This window comes from Pseudopipra pipra, chromosome 4 (assembly GCF_036250125.1).
Source record: "Pseudopipra pipra isolate bDixPip1 chromosome 4, bDixPip1.hap1, whole genome shotgun sequence".
Lineage (NCBI taxonomy): Eukaryota > Metazoa > Chordata > Aves > Passeriformes > Pipridae > Pseudopipra > Pseudopipra pipra.
Window position 1 is genome coordinate 44,045,102 of NC_087552.1, and position 19,655 is coordinate 44,064,756.

Below are 19,655 nucleotides of genomic sequence, written 5' to 3' on the forward strand. Positions count from 1 at the left end.
TATTATATACAGGTACATGATGCCAAATTGTCTCTAGTATAAATATAGAACAAGAGATAAAATACAGGTAGCTGTGATAGATATGTCTGGGAATATCAGAGAAGTTTAATTTCATATCAAGTTTATGGCAGAAGCCTGACTCTACTACAAACCAGGCTGAACTCTGTTAATTTTTTAGGTGCATTTATTTGATCACAACTCATAGTATAACCAAAGTTGTTGAATAATAATATTAGAAAACAATTTGATAGAATAGTACAAAATTAAACTATTTAACGTAATCAGAAATTTCAGTAACAAGTCTCATTCATTAGGGATATATTTTCCCCTTGTTGAACATACATCAGTTTAATTAATATTAGAAGGAGTAATTTAAATTTTTTTAAAACTGAAGATGACATTAATAACTTCATCACCAATTGCATGGACGTGTGTTCAGATAATCCAACTACTAATTTTTGGAAATCATTGTCTGGAAATTTTTTCAGCCTTGCTAAGAAGTCACATTTGCTACACATTAGATATGAAGCTGTACAAAACATATGAAGTGCTCCCTTCTGTACATCAGTCCATTATAGATGTATTACTTTTATATATGTGTTGCTTTGGTTTATCAAATTAATTGCACATTTTGATTAATAATCAAGCCCTTTGCAAGAGGCACTGGAATTCTATTGCTAAGAGCACTTTTACAAATATAACTTTATAGAGATTTTTATGAAAGTATAAATAAAAGTATTAAATCTTCCCAGTTATTTAAATTAACTGTAGAGAATCCTGTCTAAAGTCTGTGTTTGGCTGTCTCTGTATAGAAAGATCTACTTCTAGATGACTAAACCAACTGATCTGTTTGTAGAGCTCTTTTCCATCATGTTTGGATATATTTAAACTTTAGAATATAACCTCATAAAAAATTTGGGGACTTCTAAAAGACAACAAACAAATCAAATACTTTTGGAGAAAGGTGTCAGTCTTTCACTTGCTATGATCATCTTCTTCTACCTCCTTGGCCCCCAAATGTACTTGCAGCCTTGTCTTCTCACCTACCAAATGAGTATCAAATAGAAGTTCATATTATTCTTTACTTGTCAATTCATCTTTTATCACCTAGTAGAACTAGCACAGCATCATTTCTCACTGTACTGTAGCACTCAGACAAGGGGTAAGCAATTATGTTGAGCAATTCTCCTGGTCGACATTTCTATTTATCTTTCCTCCCTTTTACTCTGTGTCCTGCATCTATCAATATGAAAACAGATTAACATGCATCTCTGCCCTAGATAGAGTATTCCTACACCTTCTCCTGAAACTAACCCACTGGGATTCAGCAAACTAAGCAAAGAAATAAGGTCAGAGATGTCTTCATTGGAGAACACTCAGTTGAGGTTCTAAAATGAGCCTCAGGGACTTGGATGCCCAGACCTCACTCAAATTCAGTGGGAACCAGAAATCTAGTTTTTTTTGGGCTTCTCTGAGAATCTCAATTACATTTGTCAGCAGTACAAACAGCAGGTTGTATTAAAGAGTTGTAACAGAAACAACCTTAGAAAAAGAAAGCAGATAAACAACCCTCTGCTTTTAACACTGTCCTATAATGCCATATGCCTTGTAGTATTACAGACATTCCAATATCTAGGTTAGAATGTTTTTTGGCTTAGATTGAGGAGCGGACCTGCATGCAGCTGCTGTGCTACCTATTACCCATCCCTGTTACACACTTCTGCTTTGTGTGCCTCTCTGGGAGAAAACACCACTGAATTTTCTAAAATCTGCCGATAATTTCAAGTAAAATGAATTTTCATGTGTATTTAGATATTTATTCTCAAAGTATTTGGATTTTGAAAAGGTCTAAGTATGTCGAATTTCCATTTCTTTTTCTTTTTTTGGTGTGTGGAAAAGTAGACCATAGAGAGTATGGAGTTCAAGAAAAAAGCTGTTGGATTTGCTTTCAGAAAGACGATCACAAATATAAAAGAATTTATTGTGTTTGTGAAAATTAGGATATATTTCATAGCAAAGAAAACTGCATTTTCTGTGAACAAACATGCACCTATAAAATGTCCATGAGAATTTATCTGTAGATAGGAATTAAATGAACCAGATACCATCACCTGGACAAAGCTGTTTTTAATAGATTTTCAGATTCTGTAAGGATTAAATAATCAGACTGTATCATATCTTGACACCAGCTGGCTGTTTAGTAAAGAGTACTGTTATGAATTCCATGTTCTCTCAGACCTGAGTTCTAATTCAATGAATCAATAGCAATATGAATACAGTATAATTAATCACTTCTTGCTACAACTAGAAAATCTATAACATACGTATTATAAGATAGTGTGTTCATATTCTGAGAAGTGATGCATAAAATAGAATACAGTACAGTTTGGTTTGCATCTTAACGGTCTAAAGACGTGGAACATTTTTCCCCTCTAGTGTCTGGTAGTCAAAATGACAGTAAGTTGAAGGCAATTTTTTTAATAATTACAATATTTTATTTAATTTATATATTTTTTCTTTCTTTTTTTTTTTTAATCACAAACATGTTAAAGTCTAAGTTAGTCATAATGGGTTATTTTGAAATTATTTTCTAATGAAGAATTAGTATCAGACCCAACTCATAATAAAATCAAAGGAAGTTTTCCTGCTGATGTCAATGGGCTTTAAATTCCTTATTGAAATGAGAAAGTGGGGAAAAGATACATCATCAGAAATTTCAGGTCAGTTGAAGTCACATCATAGTATTCAGTTAAAAGCAATTATAGCAAACATAGATTGAACTTTACTGATAATGTGGATCTTTAACTTGTGGAAAAGCTCTACGTCTTCAGATGTATCAATATAATCTTCGCTACAAAGCAAAGGTTTCTGGGAATAGCAAACATCTGTTAACTTGCAATCAGAGCCTGATCTAACCCACCCAAGTTTGCCTCTATAGGCTTTATATATTTAATATTGTGGGACCAAAGAATGATCCCGGCACTTACTAGAGCAGCTAAATTCAAGAGATCAGAAGAGCAATTCAAGGTGACTGCTACCTGTACCATCACATGTGAGTCCTACAGAGTCAATAGAGAAAAGCAGGCATGTAGTCTAGGAATTTATAGCAGATGTTTTGCATGTGGCCTTTTCCTGTCTGTGTGGGGTGCTTTGGAGAACAGACAGTCAGAACTATTAATTGTTGCTTTGAATGTCACTATAGTGACCAGATTTTCTCATAGCCCTGAGTCTGTTCTCTGAACACACCCAGTAAGTGGTAAATATTAAATCAGACTAAATGATGGAATGTTTCTTATCTTCTGCATGGAGCACACATTCCTAGAGTTTACAATCTATTGTATAGTTATATTAAAATGAAAGCCTTTGAGTGTAAATGGGACTTAGCTGGAATTTGCTGCTTTTTGTCAGCTCTCACTAGAGGAGTCTACAATTGGAAGTTTGTCTGTTTTCTCCAGACATTATTTTAGTGAAATTTCTTATCTCTTTGCACAAATTTGAACTCAGATAACTAAATTTCTGTAACTTCTCCAAATTGTTTTTGATGGCATATTTTAAATATTGTTTCTTTTATTGAGTTTTTTGGAGTTTGGTTTGGGTTTTTTTTGGTTGGTTGGTTGGTTTCAATATTTTTTCTTAAAGATTTGCTGACTGTCAGAGAGAGCAAGCTCACTTTTGCATACCCAGACTACTCTCCAACTGACCTTTCTCAAGAAAGCAAAAGAAGAAACTTTAATGTTCATTTGTTCACAGAACCTGAGTACATATACCCAATTTCTTCCCTCTTCCCATTCTCAGGCTGGCAAAGAGCATCTTTTTTGTCTATGCAGTAGTGAGCTAAAATGATGTGCAGGAGTTTGCACTCTTCCTTGATGAACTTCTGAGGCTCTGCCAATCTGCTTCTCTAGCTAGATTATCAAGAAACATGATTTTCTCTTATTGCTTCTCTCATTTTACTCTTCTGCTTTCAAGCAGAGGAAAAAATCACTATAAAATATAACTGATCATCAGTAAGGAGCAAAAAAAAAAGTGTAATCATATCATTTAAGAAGTAGTAATATTTATGTCATGTTATTTGAGAGGAACCTTGCCAGAACCAAAGTTTTATTTAAAAATATATGTTCTGCAGTCAGAAATGTTTCTTTATAATGAAAAGGCTTTGAAAATTCTTTATCCTGGACTCTAAAGTTTGCACCCAAAATTCCAGGCATGAAAAATAAGAATGACAGCTTAAATTATTTTATTTTTTAATCAATTAAAGGAAAACAAAAAAGAGGTAAAGAGAAAAAAGAAGTTGTGTCTTTCTCTCCATTGTCCCTCTGTACATCTGCTTCAATTTGTAAAGATGTACATTCATTGTTAGACATACATTTGTTGTCTTGGCTTCTGGTATCTTCATAATGATGTTCCATATTGCCATATATTTATTGAGAAAAATGAAACTTCATACCTTTCAATGAAACCTCTCACCTTGCTCCTTCTCTGTTACAATTAATAGGCCTTTGTCTTCCTCTCGGTGATTTAGGCACGCTGCATGTTTGTAATGAGTAGTAATCCCAGTAACAAAACTGAAAATCAGAAATAGTTACTAGGGGAATGGAGCAAATAGCAGCCAGATGTTCATTTAATGAGAAAATTATGGCTCTCAGAAAGTCATAATAGTGCTCATTCTTATCAGCCATCTGTATGGCACTCTTATGAACCTTTGAAACTGTGCAAAAACATGATGGGGCATTCTGTCTCAGCTGCCCAGCTTTCTTGAGGCGTTTCCTGTGATTTTATAGATGACTCTCATACTGTACTCCTAATTGAGGTACTTAGGTTGGTATTTTACAGCAGAAGACTTGAATGATACTCAAAAAAAGAGAGCAACTACGATTTAAAACATAAATATGAGAATATAAGAATGCCTAATACTACCTCATTTTTTTAAGAAGCAGAGATATGACTTTTAAATTAATAATAAGCAAACAAACAAACAAAACCAGTAAATAGAGTCTAAGATAAGATTTCTACACTGCTGTTTAATCTCCCAAACTTATTTTTCAAATTTCAAAAGTTTACAGCTGCCGCAAATCTGTAGACTTTTTGGTGTCTAGTCCATTGATACAACACTGTATTTTCCCTGTTCAGGCACTTGCCGAAGTATTTTTGGCCTAGAAAATATTCGTTGAGGTAGATACTCAGGAGAAAGAACTCCCGCATATGACAAATTGCTTTATTATGACACTACTATGAAGGCAACAAGAAAAGGTGAACAAATTTTAGAGGAATTTTATTCATAAACTTAAACACAATACTGAGGTCCATTATCTTTTAAAGTGTTTAGCATTCAAGTATAAGAATGAAATCAAATAGCTCATTTTCAGTTAAGGAAGATGCTGGTAATCTTCATGGAGACATTCTTACAAAAGTACATTAGGTTTAAAAAAAATGAAGAAACTATATTCCAGGAGAAAAAAGCTTCAATGCTCTGTAGCAGTCTCAGAAAAATACTCTTTATGTGCATCAAGTAATTAATGTCCCTTATGGAACTTGCAAACTGAAAGATGCTGCAACTTATTACTTTAGACCTTTTTTACTTTTAAGGTCTTACCAAGCTTGGGTGAGCTGTAAAAATCCAACATTTGTTGAACCTTTGGCTAAATAGTGCCAAAGGAAGTATAAATCAAACACTTTGCCTAAAATGGCTCTTTAACAAAATTCTTCAGAGTTTTCTGTAGATGAATTAACATGCCATTGGTTGCAGAGGGAGTTCTCTGTAGATGACAAGCTAATGAATTCTGACAGGTTGAATGGTGCAAAGATAATGGGTTGAGCTGTCCACTGACTGTAAAGCAGAAGCTGATTAAGGTTAAGACTTCAGGAAAACACCCCTAAAAAACTGGATCAAAAGGAGCAATTTATTTGATTTAGGGGTTGAACTGCAGAGGTTCAGTTTCTTTACTAACGATTGATGTGTTAGTCCAATTCAAGCATCTGAAGTTTTACACTGGTATCATGACTTGCTGCATAATTCGTGATTTTTCTTATAATGTCATTCACTTTCTTTTCCAGATATGAAGGGTCAACCAACATTTACTCCATCATCTTAATATTGCCTTTGAAATAAATTCATATTCAATTAGACATAAAGAGTTATTATTTTATAATTTGTTGGAAAACTTTTTTTAAACAGAATACTTGCAGTCAGATTTCAGAATATGAAAACAGGATTAAATAATAGTAAGAGATATCTACCAAAGAACTGTTAAACAGTTTTTCTTCCACAGAACTGTCATTAAAATCATGACTGATGAAATGAGGACTTTATATAAGAAAGGTGACAAGACATATGTGAAAAATTAGATGACTTTTGTCAAGTCTAGAATCAGAAAAGAAATATGTAGGACTTGTTCAGTAAAAAAGAAAGTTTTGCTTCTAGAGATGTTAATTTGTTTAACTTGGGCATAAAACAGATTAATTAAATCTCTGAGAAATCAGCAACAGAAGAAACAACATTTTCTCTTTGTATCATCAGCAGAATGAAAAACAACTAAAGTATTTTCTTTCCCTTTTTTTCTGTTATTTTTTTCAGATTTTGTCTGCAAAAAGTACACTGAACTGTTCTAAACAGTGACTTGTGTAATCATCCAAGGCTGGATCCTCTTATCATTACTCAAGTATCAAGAGACAAAGGTACTTTTCTTGGACATCGTTACATAGACTAAAAAAAATTCTACAAACCTAAACCAGGAAAAAGGAAACAGAATCTGAATCTGAAAGTGAATTTGGCAAGATATCAAACTTACTGAGCTTTCATAATTAGGCTATGAAAATTCTGATAGAGTAATGGATCATTAATATCAGTAGGGTGCTGGAAACAACTTTCAAGAGAAAAACCCCTCAAAACTTCAGCAAGACTCTTTTCAATGGACAAGTATGGAATCTCCAGGTTAAGCCATATTTTGCTGCTCTCAGACTGCAGAAAAGAAAACCAACTTTTTTTTTTTTTTTTTTAAAAAGATGTAATAATATTAAATTATTTTTTATTTTTTCTTTTTTTTGGTAAAATGTTAATCTATTTTGAAGCACAAAAATATAAAATGAAATTAAACATTTTGCCTTTAAAATCTGTAAGATTCCAATATATGCAGGCATTTTTTGTCATAAAACTCAATAAGATGATTCACAGAACCCAAAGTAGTTGGGTAAGTAGTTGGGTTAGTTCTAATTGGTTCTAATTAGATCTAATTGGTCAAACACTTTTGAGAATTTTCTTTGTAAAGTCTTGGGTAAATGATAAAGGGCAAGTGATTATTTCTCATATTATGTTATTGGAAAAAGGATTATGTATTTTTAATTTTTCTATGTGACACAGACGTGACAAAGATGGGCTCCTCAGAGATGGATGCTGATACATTTGAGCTTTCTTCATCAATTCCACATCATTAGAAGCAGGAAGAGGAACAAAAAGAGAATGAGAAAGTAGTTACTATATGCATAGGTGTAAAGTCAGTTTTCCCTCCATAATCTTACTGCACAGAAATAAGATGGAAGATTCTGAAATCCAGTAATGAATTAGCCTAGGAGATGCTTTTTCGGGGTCATGTTGGTAGAGCTGATCCTGTGCTAGGCAGGAAGAGGCACAGTGGATGACTCCTTGAAATTTTTTCAACAGCTATTTGCTCTCATCCCTATGGAATTTGACATATCCAGTATTTTCAGAGATACTAATGCTTCATTCTGAGTTCCCCAAAGACTTAAGTGGTTGAAGGGAGATAGAGTGGAACAGACCGAAATTTCCAACTACAAAAAGAAGTGTTGATATATATATATTGTAAGTACCTGACCACCTTAAATTATCTTTTCAAGGTCATGTTTATGCATTCCATTCAGTATTCAAGAGCCATTATAATGTCATGGATCATTTTTCAGACAGTGCTATCTGCCAGGCAGAAATCAGACAGCAATCACTGTGGCTATGTAGTTTCCAAACTGTTGGAAATACTGCTGTGAGACATTTTTCCATTCTGGATAACTACAATACAGATGGAGTCTAAAGAGACTTTCTGCTTTGTGCAGGTGTTAATGATATTGTTCACAAAGCATATACATCAGGCAGATTTGGCTTGACAGTCCATGAGGTAGTAACCTCATCTAATTTCTGAAGAGAAATGATGTTCCCTTATAACAGTCACACTCTTAGAAATTTTGGGAGAAAAAAGTCTGCAAAAACTGTCATTTAGCTTAAAAGATATAATTAGGGAAAGGAATCACTGACACAAAACAGTCAAGTCATTTGCTTGCTGGAAATGGTCAAATTTGTCATTTGCAAACCATCCATTTGCCTTCAGAAACCAGAAAAACCCCTGGCTGCTTAACAACACTCGTAAGAGCTCTCCTGAAAAACATTGAAAGATGGAGTAAAACAGGTACTAAAGATGTGGAATAAAACCACTTAGAAATCAACTTTAAAACAACAGACAAATAAACCCCATAAAATTTAGCTGACAGCTGAAAGTTCCTTCTGAACTTTGGATTGTGACTCATGTGCAGAGCTTTGGCCTGTCAGTACTCAAAAAACAGCACCAGAAAATTTATTTTGATGAAAAGCAGCTGCCTTTATTAATATGAGTTTTGTGACAATTCAAGCAGCTACGGATAAGCCAAAGGGGAATGCAGTGTGTTGGAACTGATTTTGATTTTAGATAAATCCATGTATTTGAGTGACTGGAACACTGGCATACTAGGCACGTAGACAGAGTGACATAAGACATCTTCCAGTCACTATTGCTAAAAAACATGTCTTGGGAACTTCATTTTGAATACTTTGTTTACCAGAAGAAGAGTCGAGTCATTTGAGTAGAAAATGCCTTGAGTATCTGGATAGAAAATAAAATACATTTGCCTCTTCCTCTCAAGTATAACTGACATTGAACCTATTTTTCCCCCCCCAAGATGTTTAGTACATCAATCATGCTCTGCTTTTTTGGATGTTTTGCAATGAGATGAAGAACTATCTCACGTAACCATTCTTGGGACTTGTTACAAATTTAGTGGCAGCACTCTGTGTATTTACATTTCAATCTTAAATTCAGTTTAGACATGAAAAATAAAAAGGAAGACAAAAACATGTTTATAATGGCTTTCACTTCCAGACATTCCAGTAGTGGGCCCCAGATCTGCAAAGCATTTCAACATTAGTCAGCTTCAGGGATAAGCAGTGTTTGACTGGGGCATTCATATCCTTAAAATGTTCGTGTTGAAATGCAATTGCACTGAAAAAGAACACTGCCTGAAAAAAAAAAAAAAACAACCAAAAAAACCCATCAGTGACCACCTTCCCCCTTTTTCACTTTACAAAAACTGTCATGTAAAAAAGAATAAGGAACTTCATCTGAGTCCTTTGTGAGGTGACTGTATTTGAAAGACAGTGGGAACTGAATTTTTAAAAAGGGTCCTTAGCAAAATGTAAAGCCACGCCTACCCATCCAGGTTTTCCCAAAGTGGACAGAACAGGTTGCTCCCCAGCCAGTAATTCCCAAAACACAACAAACCCCTCCATCTCAAGGAGAGAAAAAGAAGACACTAATAATTACAGATCTTTAGAATTCTATGCATGCCCATAACAGTACAGGAGATAACACTGTTCACTCTTCAGCTGGGAAGCTTATCTCAAGAATGTTCTTGTATGCCCAACTTTTCTCCTGTTCTCTCTAGTCCACAGTTGAGCTAGAGAAGCTGGTACTCACTTTCCACCTCTCAGTTCTGAACTGCAGAGTCTTGGTTTGTCAAGAACTTTGACCTGGGGAAAACCACTTGGGGGTGTTGGCTGATAACAAGCTCAACATGAGTCAGCTATGTGTGCTCACAGCCCAGAAAGCCAATTGCAGCTTGGGCTGCATCAAATGAATCACATCCAGCAGGCCTAGGGAGGTGATTCTGCCCCTCTGCTCTGGTGAGACCCCACCTACGGTGCTGCATCCAGCCCTGAGGTCCCCAACATAAGAAAAATGAGGACCTGTTGGAACAGGTCCAGAGCAGGGCCACAAAGCTGGTCAGGGGTCTAGAGTCCCTCTCCTGTGCAGACAGGCTGAGAGAGTTGGGGTTGTTCAGCATGGAGAATGCTCTGGGGAGACCTTATAGCAGCGTTCCAGTGCCCAAAGGGGGCCAACAAGAACGCTGGAGAGGGATTTTTTACAAGGGCATGTGGTGATGGGACAAGGTGGAATGGCTTTAAACTGAAAGAGAGTAGGTTTAGATTACATATTAGGAAGTAATTCTTTACTGGGAGAGTGGTGAAACAATGGAACAAGCTACCCAGGGAAGCTATGGATGCCCCATCCCTGGACATGTTCAAGGGCAGGTTGGATGGGGCTTTGAGCAACCTGGTCTAGAAGACATCCCTGCCCACAGCAGAGGTGTTGGAATTAGATGATCTTTAAGATCCCTTTCAACACAAATTATTCTATGATGAAATGATTCTTGACTTGAAATTGAATTTAATTGGGCAAAAATCATTACAGGAGGTGTGTAATATCAGCTGCACTGACTGCCACAGATGTAGAAGAACATTAGCAGCAGTTAAGGATGTGTTTGCTGGATTTAAAGCAGATTAAGGGGAAAACTACCAAACTCTGTAGTGGCACAGAGACCCCACTTTCATACAACAAAATGTGGACAATACCACTGTTGTTAAAATCCACTGTGAAAATCTCAATTCAATGTAAAAAATCTACATAACTGAATTCAATGGGGCAAATGGCTTGATTTTCCTTCAATAGATGAAATATGACACTGACGTGAAAAGAACAGTTTGAGATAGTCCGTTTGAAATCAGGTTTGAAGTCAAATCTATCGGTAGATGTATTCTCACATACTGAGAGGGCAGAAAATCTGCAGCCAAAGGTATGCGGGTGTTATTTAAAAATTAAATTATTACTGTAAGGGGTGCTGCCCTGGGCAATAAAAGAGATGTCATGTACAAGGGATTATATTTCCCATAATATATATGCATAGCAAATAAACACCAAACAGTCTTTCAGTCTGTCATGTCTTGCCCAGTTGTAATAAAAGTTATAGCTCTGGTACACATCTGGAATGAACGATCAGCAGAGAACTCCAGCATACTGATTTAATCAGACTTCAAACAACAATTGCACAAACCCAATTCCCAATTACTTGATTGCCATCCCTTTAATAAGGACCTCTTTTTTGGTGCGTTTGCAATTTTTACTACATAGAAGCTCAATCCATGGTAGGCAATATAGAAAAGCATGAAATTGGTAATATTATTCCTATTGATATGTAATTTAATTTCTGTTTTCATAAATATAAGTCTCTTTCATATTTTTCCTATGGTTTAAAAAAATACTTTTTCAAAATTGTAGATAAGGCTTGTGGAAATGAAAACAAGACTGCTTCCAAATTTGTGCTTTCCCCTTTCACTGGTCATGATAGTTTCAATATTTAATCACTGCATTATCAACAGAGGAACCACTCCAGTGCTTTTCAGAAAATCTCTGTTTACAATTTACAGCTGTGTTAACAAATCTCTGAGTTATGCTAGCAGCTTGATTTGTGGTTTACTCTGTGACCTCAGCTTTGCTATTTATTTTCTTCAGGAACATGATTTTTCAGGAGTCTTTCTGATTTACTGTAGCTTTTATGAGAGAGAGTATTTGGCTGCTAGTCCCAGACTAATGTTTTAATGGAAAAAGCTTGTTAATTCTATTATGATAATAATTCTAAGCAAAGTCACTCATTATCTCTTAAGATTAACATTAATGTGATAAACATCAGCATCAGCAAAAAAGAAACTTTCTAGAAAGTTCCGATGTCCACAGTTTAAGTAGCAAAGGCCATAGCTGTAGTAGTAAAGAATATTAACTGTTCTTGTAGTGATTTTAAAGCTATGCCATGCCTGTATTTTTGACTACTCTGTGTCTGTCTGTAGAATTTTCGCACATGCATAGTACTGTTGACTGTTATTTCAACTTGTTTACAAGGACATAATTTTATTAGAAGTTTAAAAATTCACAAGCTAAAGGAGGCCTGTAAAACTTATTGTAAATCTGTTCACAGATAACCTGCAGTCTTCTCAACATGGTCATTAGACATGCTGGTCTAAGGAGAAAACAGGTAGAGCTGCCTGTAAATAACCACCACTATAAGCTTTCCCAGCAAGTATAGTAGAGTGTGCTTTGGACAAACACTATAAAACAATGTCAGCAATCTAACAAGGAGAAAAATGCAACTCAAGGCCATCTCCCACTTTCAGCAGAGTCCAGTATCTTCTGCGAAGTTTCTGATTTCAACAGTATGGAAAGTTATAGAAGTGTGGTGGAAGAGATGACAACGCTTACTTCACCATTTTACTTCACCTGGTAAAATGAAGATTTTAGGTCCAGCTCTGTGAAAAACATCACAGAATTTAGGTACTGATGCAAAAACTGAGAAAAAATGCATTCTAGGACATATTAGACCTTATTTGAACTGTCATTTGAGTGAAAGCATCCAAAAGCTCTATTTTCACTGAGGCTAGGCAATATGAAGCAGAAAAGTCAATTAAACAGCATGACTAAAGGGGCTGATAGAAAGCTAAAAGAATTCACACAAGCTTTTGAACTTTGTATCACGAGGGAATTATCTTCATGATGTACCTAGATCAAAAGAGAGGTAAATTTAGATAAGAGTTTTAAACAGCGTTATAGGAAGACGCAGGAAATAAAGACTTTTTAAAGGGAGGCCACTCAATCTACCCCATAGTATCCAATAGCTGTAATCCAGTAACAAATGTTTAGTTAACAGCTGTACTGAAAATACCATTCTGTAGTTGAACCAAGCTGATCAGCTGAATCACAGTCTCATGAAATCCACTAGCTTTGCCATCCAACTGATGCCTTTCAAAATGGTAAGTTTTGGAATATTCCCAGAGGAAAATAATGCAAACATCCTCTAATGTTTATCTTCATTGTGTCACCTCATCATAAAACAGCTGTGCAACTTGAGTAGGAAATTGCGTCAGTACAAGAACATCTAATTACACAGTTCATTTCAAGGTAATTTGTTGAAGGTGTATTGGATATATTCTTTGGGTAAAACACTTTTGTGAACAAAAGGAATTTATAATAAAGGATATTTGGAGAAAAGTGTTTTAAAGTGATTCATGCATCATGCAAGGTATGTTTTCAGATTTTACATGCTGCATAGAAACGGTTTTAAAAATGTTTGGGAAGATCAAGACTGACAGACTCATAGACCACTCACAAAAGACCAGGGAGAGTACAACATGTGAAAGTCAAAAATTAATATAAGTTTGTCATATTCAAAATACTTACCCAAAATATAAATTCAAAAATTTCTGCCTCAGCTCTGAAATACTACAGAATAAATAACATATAAAGCTTGGAATTCAGAGAAATTTAGTACGCATTGTATTTAGAGAATCTCTCAAGCTTTTTAGAGGAAATGAAGTCAACAAATTGCATTATTATAGATACCCCCTCTATAGAGATAATAGGTCTCACTCAGGCAAGATAGTCCAACATCATGCTTTAAGATGTGAAAGGATCCAAAAAGCCCAAGAGGAAGTGACTGTACTGGTAGCAACAGTTCAGAATAAGGGTATTTCTTAATACTTTCTCTTGGAAACTTTCAGTGCCATTGAAGCTGAAAAGTTTTCTTTTTACTAAGCCTAAATATGCCAAAGTAGGTATCATATGAACAAATGCATCCATCACTGAAATAAATCTAATTGTGCAGCATCTGAAATTCTTTGAGGGGCTACAGGCATTCCTGAGCATTGTACATTTGTCATGATTCATCTAAATCCTTTAAAATCCTTTAAAATGACAGTGCTAAGGCACCCTCCCAACTACAATTTGTAGTGATCTGAGTTCAGATTTTTCTAATACTGGAATTTTGAAAAATGTCATATAGTTGAATTTTTTGTTCCATACTTAGAAAGGCCTTACTCTTATTATTTCATATGTACTTCTGTCACTGTTTTTTGTGTCAGTTTGCATAACGTATACACTATTACTGCTCAAAGGCCTTTACAGTGTATCAGAGAAAACAGTTAAGACTCAAACAATAGTTAGTTGTATCAGTAAAAGTCATTAGTCATTACTGACAGAAAAATCATCCAGCGATTTTTTTTTCCCACACAACTAGCAAATGGGAATTTCAAGTTCTTGTGAATATCAGGTTCAAAATTATTCTACCAGTTGCTCCACTTCACTGAAAATAGTACATCATGAAATTTTGAAGGCCTTGATGATTCATTAAAATATGCCATCTGTCTGGACAATTAATAAAGCATTGGGTACTGCTTTAAACAGCTTAACTCCAAGCAGACTGTTTTGTCCAGTGGCCATAATCCAAACAAGGACTTGAACAGCAAAAAGCCAAAAACACTTGTTAGTAACACTTTCTGAGACATTTGCAGAGTAATGCTACATTTTTTTCTCTACTTACTATAAAATTCTTATCTTTTGAAATTGCTTTACCTGAAGTTACGTTCTTGCTGCACTTTCTTCCAGATACTACTAGCAGTAGTTAGTAACTGGAATGCTATCAAGACTACCTATTTATGCAGAAAAGGCTGAATATTCCTGGTATTTCTCAATGATTTGTAAACTGAAGGGATCTGATGTAGAGGCAGAATAAAGTGCTGAAGTGTAATTTTTCAAGTCATTGTTTCCTAAGCATAGTCATAGTTTAAAATGAAGCAGGGTTTCACTTAGAACACATGTGTAGAAAAAATTGCCTAGGGACTGCAAAAGCAGTAGAAGCCAATGGATTTAGCTATTGTCTACACTGATAGCCTTAAAGTCATGACATAAAGCAAGATCTATGAGAGGATCAAATGAAATGTAATGAATTATAAGCTTTGTCTGGGAACAAATATGGAAGGAAATTCATGACAGATAGGACAAAAATAGAAAAAGACAGTCCTAAAAGCAAAAGTCTCAGGGAGAACAAGAAATAGAGGTCACATTTATGCAAGTGCTCAAAAATTCAGTATTATGTATACAGACACAGATTGACAAAAAAGGTCACATTGGAACTCTGAGTATGGATATGGAGTCAATGAAGTCTACAGAGGGCTGAGAAGATGGTTCTGGAAGACAACAAGGAAAAGGGCAACTGATGCCCTTTCATTAGAACTTCAATAGAAGATTTTTAAGTCTGCTCTTCTGAAGAAGCAAAAATAGCAGCATTGGAGAGATTGCTGCCATTTGTTTTTGAAGAGCTGGAAAAACAACCTAAAGCTGGTTGAAACTCCAGAGAAATAAAGGGCAAGAGAAAGTGACAAAATTAACTATGCCCATTTGCATTTATTATTCAGTACTTTAGAGCATGCTGGATAACACGCTCTTTTTAGTCATGAGCAACAAAATGTTTCATTATCCTTGTCAGATAATGAACAGGTACAAGAACTGAATCAAATGCATCCCCTTAATAAAGCAATCTAAAACAATCAGAAACCTGGTGGAAACAAGATGTCCTGAACAAAAGAGAAGGCCCTTCTGGAAAGCCTCTTTGTAACAAGGCTTATGATGTGGTCTAGTACCATGTATATCCATCTCATGGATGGTGCAGAGGTATTCTTGAAGGAGATGTACCATTCTGCATGGCAGCTGAGGAGACTTCCAAGTTGGAGCTAAAAACTAAATCGAATAATTAATTTCAGGGCAAATAAGACAGAATACTTAGCAAAATCATATATTTATCAAATGACACTAACTGCAAAAAAAAACTCTACCTGAAATATTCTGGGCTCTGAAGGGTCCAATTTCTTTTCCAGAAGCAAGAGAAATTAAAGGAAGCAAGAAAGTGTGACAAAGAACAGCACCGTTTTGAGGCTGCTAACTGAATGACACTGAACTAAAATCACCTTGAATGAATGAAAGTTTGCAGCGAGGCCCTTTCTGTCCACCATGAGTACAGTGACTGCTGCAGCTGTAATCACTGGGTGAAGGGTGAAGCTTTTAATCCTGAGAGCGGTCTCTGGTAGGACGGACAGACTCTAATCCTAAGTAGTTATGCAAGTACACATGCAAAGAAAGCGGTAGCTTACTTGTAATAACTAACTCCATACCTACACCTGTGAGATGAAGGTTGGTTTTAGGATTACAGACCAATTAGTGACCTACTTCAGATGAAATATTAACCTAATTTTTCCAGTTACGTGGCATTCTTAATTTGTCAGCTCATCTGACCCTTTTCTCACTTTGGTAGAGGCTGAGATTTTCTTAATATAGAAGACACAACATAATTTTAATTTACAGATGAACATTAGAGAATCCTTTATGTCCAGTGTACTAAAAATGTCAATTTTTTGTGTTTCTAGAAAAAGTATTTAGTCACATACATTTTTACTTATCACATGAATATACAGAAGTGTTCCTACAAAATAAAGCCTTAAAATAATGTTAGTAAGTATGTCTTCAGAAACATATACTGGAGCTGGCCCATAGTGTTACTACTGGACATTTCATTTACTTCATTAGAATACCTGTATAAGAGTAGACCAAAAAATTACATAAGCAAATTCATGATTTGGAGATTTATTTGCAAGACAAGCAAGTTTCATGTTTTTGAGTAAAATAAGCAAACATTCTGTCTAGTCATCACAAAGAATGGTCAGCAATACCAAAGACAGAAACAGATGAAATCTCTGTGAAAATTGAATCTGATCAAGAAAGTTTTGTGAGTAAATATGGGGACAGGAGATAATACGAATACCTGAATATAAGCAAAAGATCTTAGAAAGCAATTTACTGCTTTGGTGCTAGTCTATGAAGTTACATCTGCACTAGAAAGATGTGCTCAGGCAGGTATACTCCAGGAAGAATTCTGGCAGCAAAGCCCTATCACTGCAATAGCTTGAGAAAAGTAAAAGAGAAAACCCATTTGAAAAGCTTGCAATGAAGGAATGCATCACTATTGTGACAAACGGGATACCCCAGTACAAAACAAGCACCAATAACAAGCAGATTGCAAATTCTACGCCCATTAGGTTGCTTAAACTTATCTTGTTTGCTTCATTTTTTTTCCATTTGTGTTTCTGCATGCACATGCTTTTCACATTCAGTCACATCTTTAGGTCACATTGCAGATAATGTTTGCTGCAAGTAGTATTAACAAGGCGTAAGTGCAAGCTTTGCACAATTGTATAATTTCACCTAGATTGTTACCAAGTACACATTAGAAATTCTTACCAGGAATAATTACAAAAGCAGCAATCAATCTCCTTTTAAAATGCTAGTGTTCATAATGGCCCTAAGATCAGTGCAGCATCTCAGCATTAGCGAGCGAATAAAAAAACAGTCTTCACAGAATGTGCAATGGATCCAATAAGGGAGAGACCCAAGTCAATAACAACTCTTAAACAAGAGCCTTTTAGACAAAACTTGACAGATGTAGATGAAACATCTACATTTCCACCCTCAGTGGAAAAATTTAAGGAAAAAACCAAACCAAACCAAACCAAAAAATTCAGCAACAAACAATTTAGCAAGGATAGTGCAAAGTTACTGTTCAATACAGGAGTGGTCATCTTCATGCCATCATGACCAATAGGTATGGATTGTCCAAAGGAAAAGAAAAATTATAGGATGAGCAGAAGCCCAACAAATTCCTAGAAACATCCAAAAAAGTATTTGAAGAAAAGTGGGTATGTTATGTAAATGAGTGTCTTGAACAAGACAAGTATTACGCCATAAAAAACATGAAAATCAAGGCAGTTTTCCACCAACCAACAAAACGTTCATAGCTGACAGTATTACCAGGCACTGCAGACATTCCCAGTAGTGGCATGCACCAAATGGACAAGAGAAAAAGGAATCAGAAGAGCTGCAAAAACCAGGAGTAGTATGTAGATAAATTTGTAAGAGAACATGCAAAAGAAATGTCCAATTATTTGCCAAAAAAATTGTTCAAAAACCTTTGCTGCAAGAGCAAGAAAATCTGACTGCATTTTGAGCTCTACATTAGGTATTTAATATATGCTGTGACACAAATGCTGTCTTCTCCATACTTACCAATATATAGAGGACATGAAAAGCTCTTTTACCCTGCTTGATGAAGATTACTATGTTATCTCTGTAGTCCTGAACACTTGTATCCTAAATAGTTAGAATGAGTTTGGCCAATGAAAATTATGTTTACATGACATCGATACAAAGATCCCTCTGGCAGTTGTCTCATAAGCACGGGTTACAAAACCACTGAAACTGTTCTAATTTAGCCTAAGAACTAAAGCAACCACCTCTGCGTAGGTGGAGGAAAGGTAGGGAAAGCTTACTGTACTTCCTTCCCATCAGGCATGCTGAATATTGTTCTCCTCCAGATGAGAGATCCTAATTTCAAGCGAATGTGTATATTCACAATCAATATAAAAAAGTATGAGTTAAAAGTGCCAGTGGATGCTGTATTAGAAGAAAAAAAGTTAAATGAAAAGGTGTAATCCACAAAAATACACAGAGGAAATGTTTCTGGATGTATCTGTATCTGTAAATTCATGAACCCAAACTGTATACAAAATGAAACAACTTTTGGCTTGAATAATTTCTGCAACATGGCAAAAACCAGTAGGTTTAACACATGCTTTAATATAAACTGTTTCTGTACATATCCAAAACCAGACACAGCCAGTGCTAAGAAAATCCTTAGCGACAGGTCTTGGAATGTGGTTCATCATCAGGAATGAATAGATGGATTTATAAGCACTGCAGTGATTCTCAACAGTACAGTTCTTCAGACAAGAAAAAAAGAAAAAACAAACAACAAAAGGAGAGTCGAAAAATTAGAAAAATCCAACAGATAGCTGGATTGATAAGAGAAATTTCCAAAGGAAATTCATACATATATATGATCATGTAATTTGCAATAGAACCACCAGACAATCTGTACAATGAGGCTACAGCAGCAAACCCCCAATTCTGATTTTTTTTTTGCTTAATGGACATATTAAAGAACTGCGAGTTCCTAGAAAGAAGAAGAGGACAAAATTATCAAAGATATATTTATGTGATCTGACCAAATAACTCTAGTACAAGCAAACTGTCCTTGACCTAAGTAACATAATTTTCATTTGTAACCCTGGAAAGGACAGCATTGCAGTAACAATCATTGATGGTCTCCTGTGTTTTCTTTATTCCCAGGTGTGTTCTTGAAGCAATTTTCAGAAGGAATAGCTTGCATACCTCCTACACATGAAATTCTAAGTGGCTTCTCATGATGCACCCACCTCACAATATCCAGGTCAGGCATTTATGATCCTGATCTGTAATCAGCTTTATTGCAAGGATATCAGTGATTCAACAAAAATCCTGTCCTGTCTCCAGAGTTATGGTAGATTTCTCTACTTACCACACTTTGGGTTTAAGGCTGTTAGCAGTAGAGCAGCCTTCTTACTCAGTGGCAAGTACTGAAGGCAGAAAAAGTGAAGAGAGATAGGCACTGACCTTGGTAAGAGATTTGCTATTGATTTCAGTAAAACCACAATTTTGCTTTTAGGGAAGATGTTTCCAGAGATCAAGCATACTTCTGGACATGGTTGTTCTTTTGCAAAAGGGGAAAGGTTATTGCGTAAAAAGACTAACAGATTTTGCTATCAATCTTTCTTTGACTATGAAAATGATGACCAAGAGGTGATGTTTTTATTC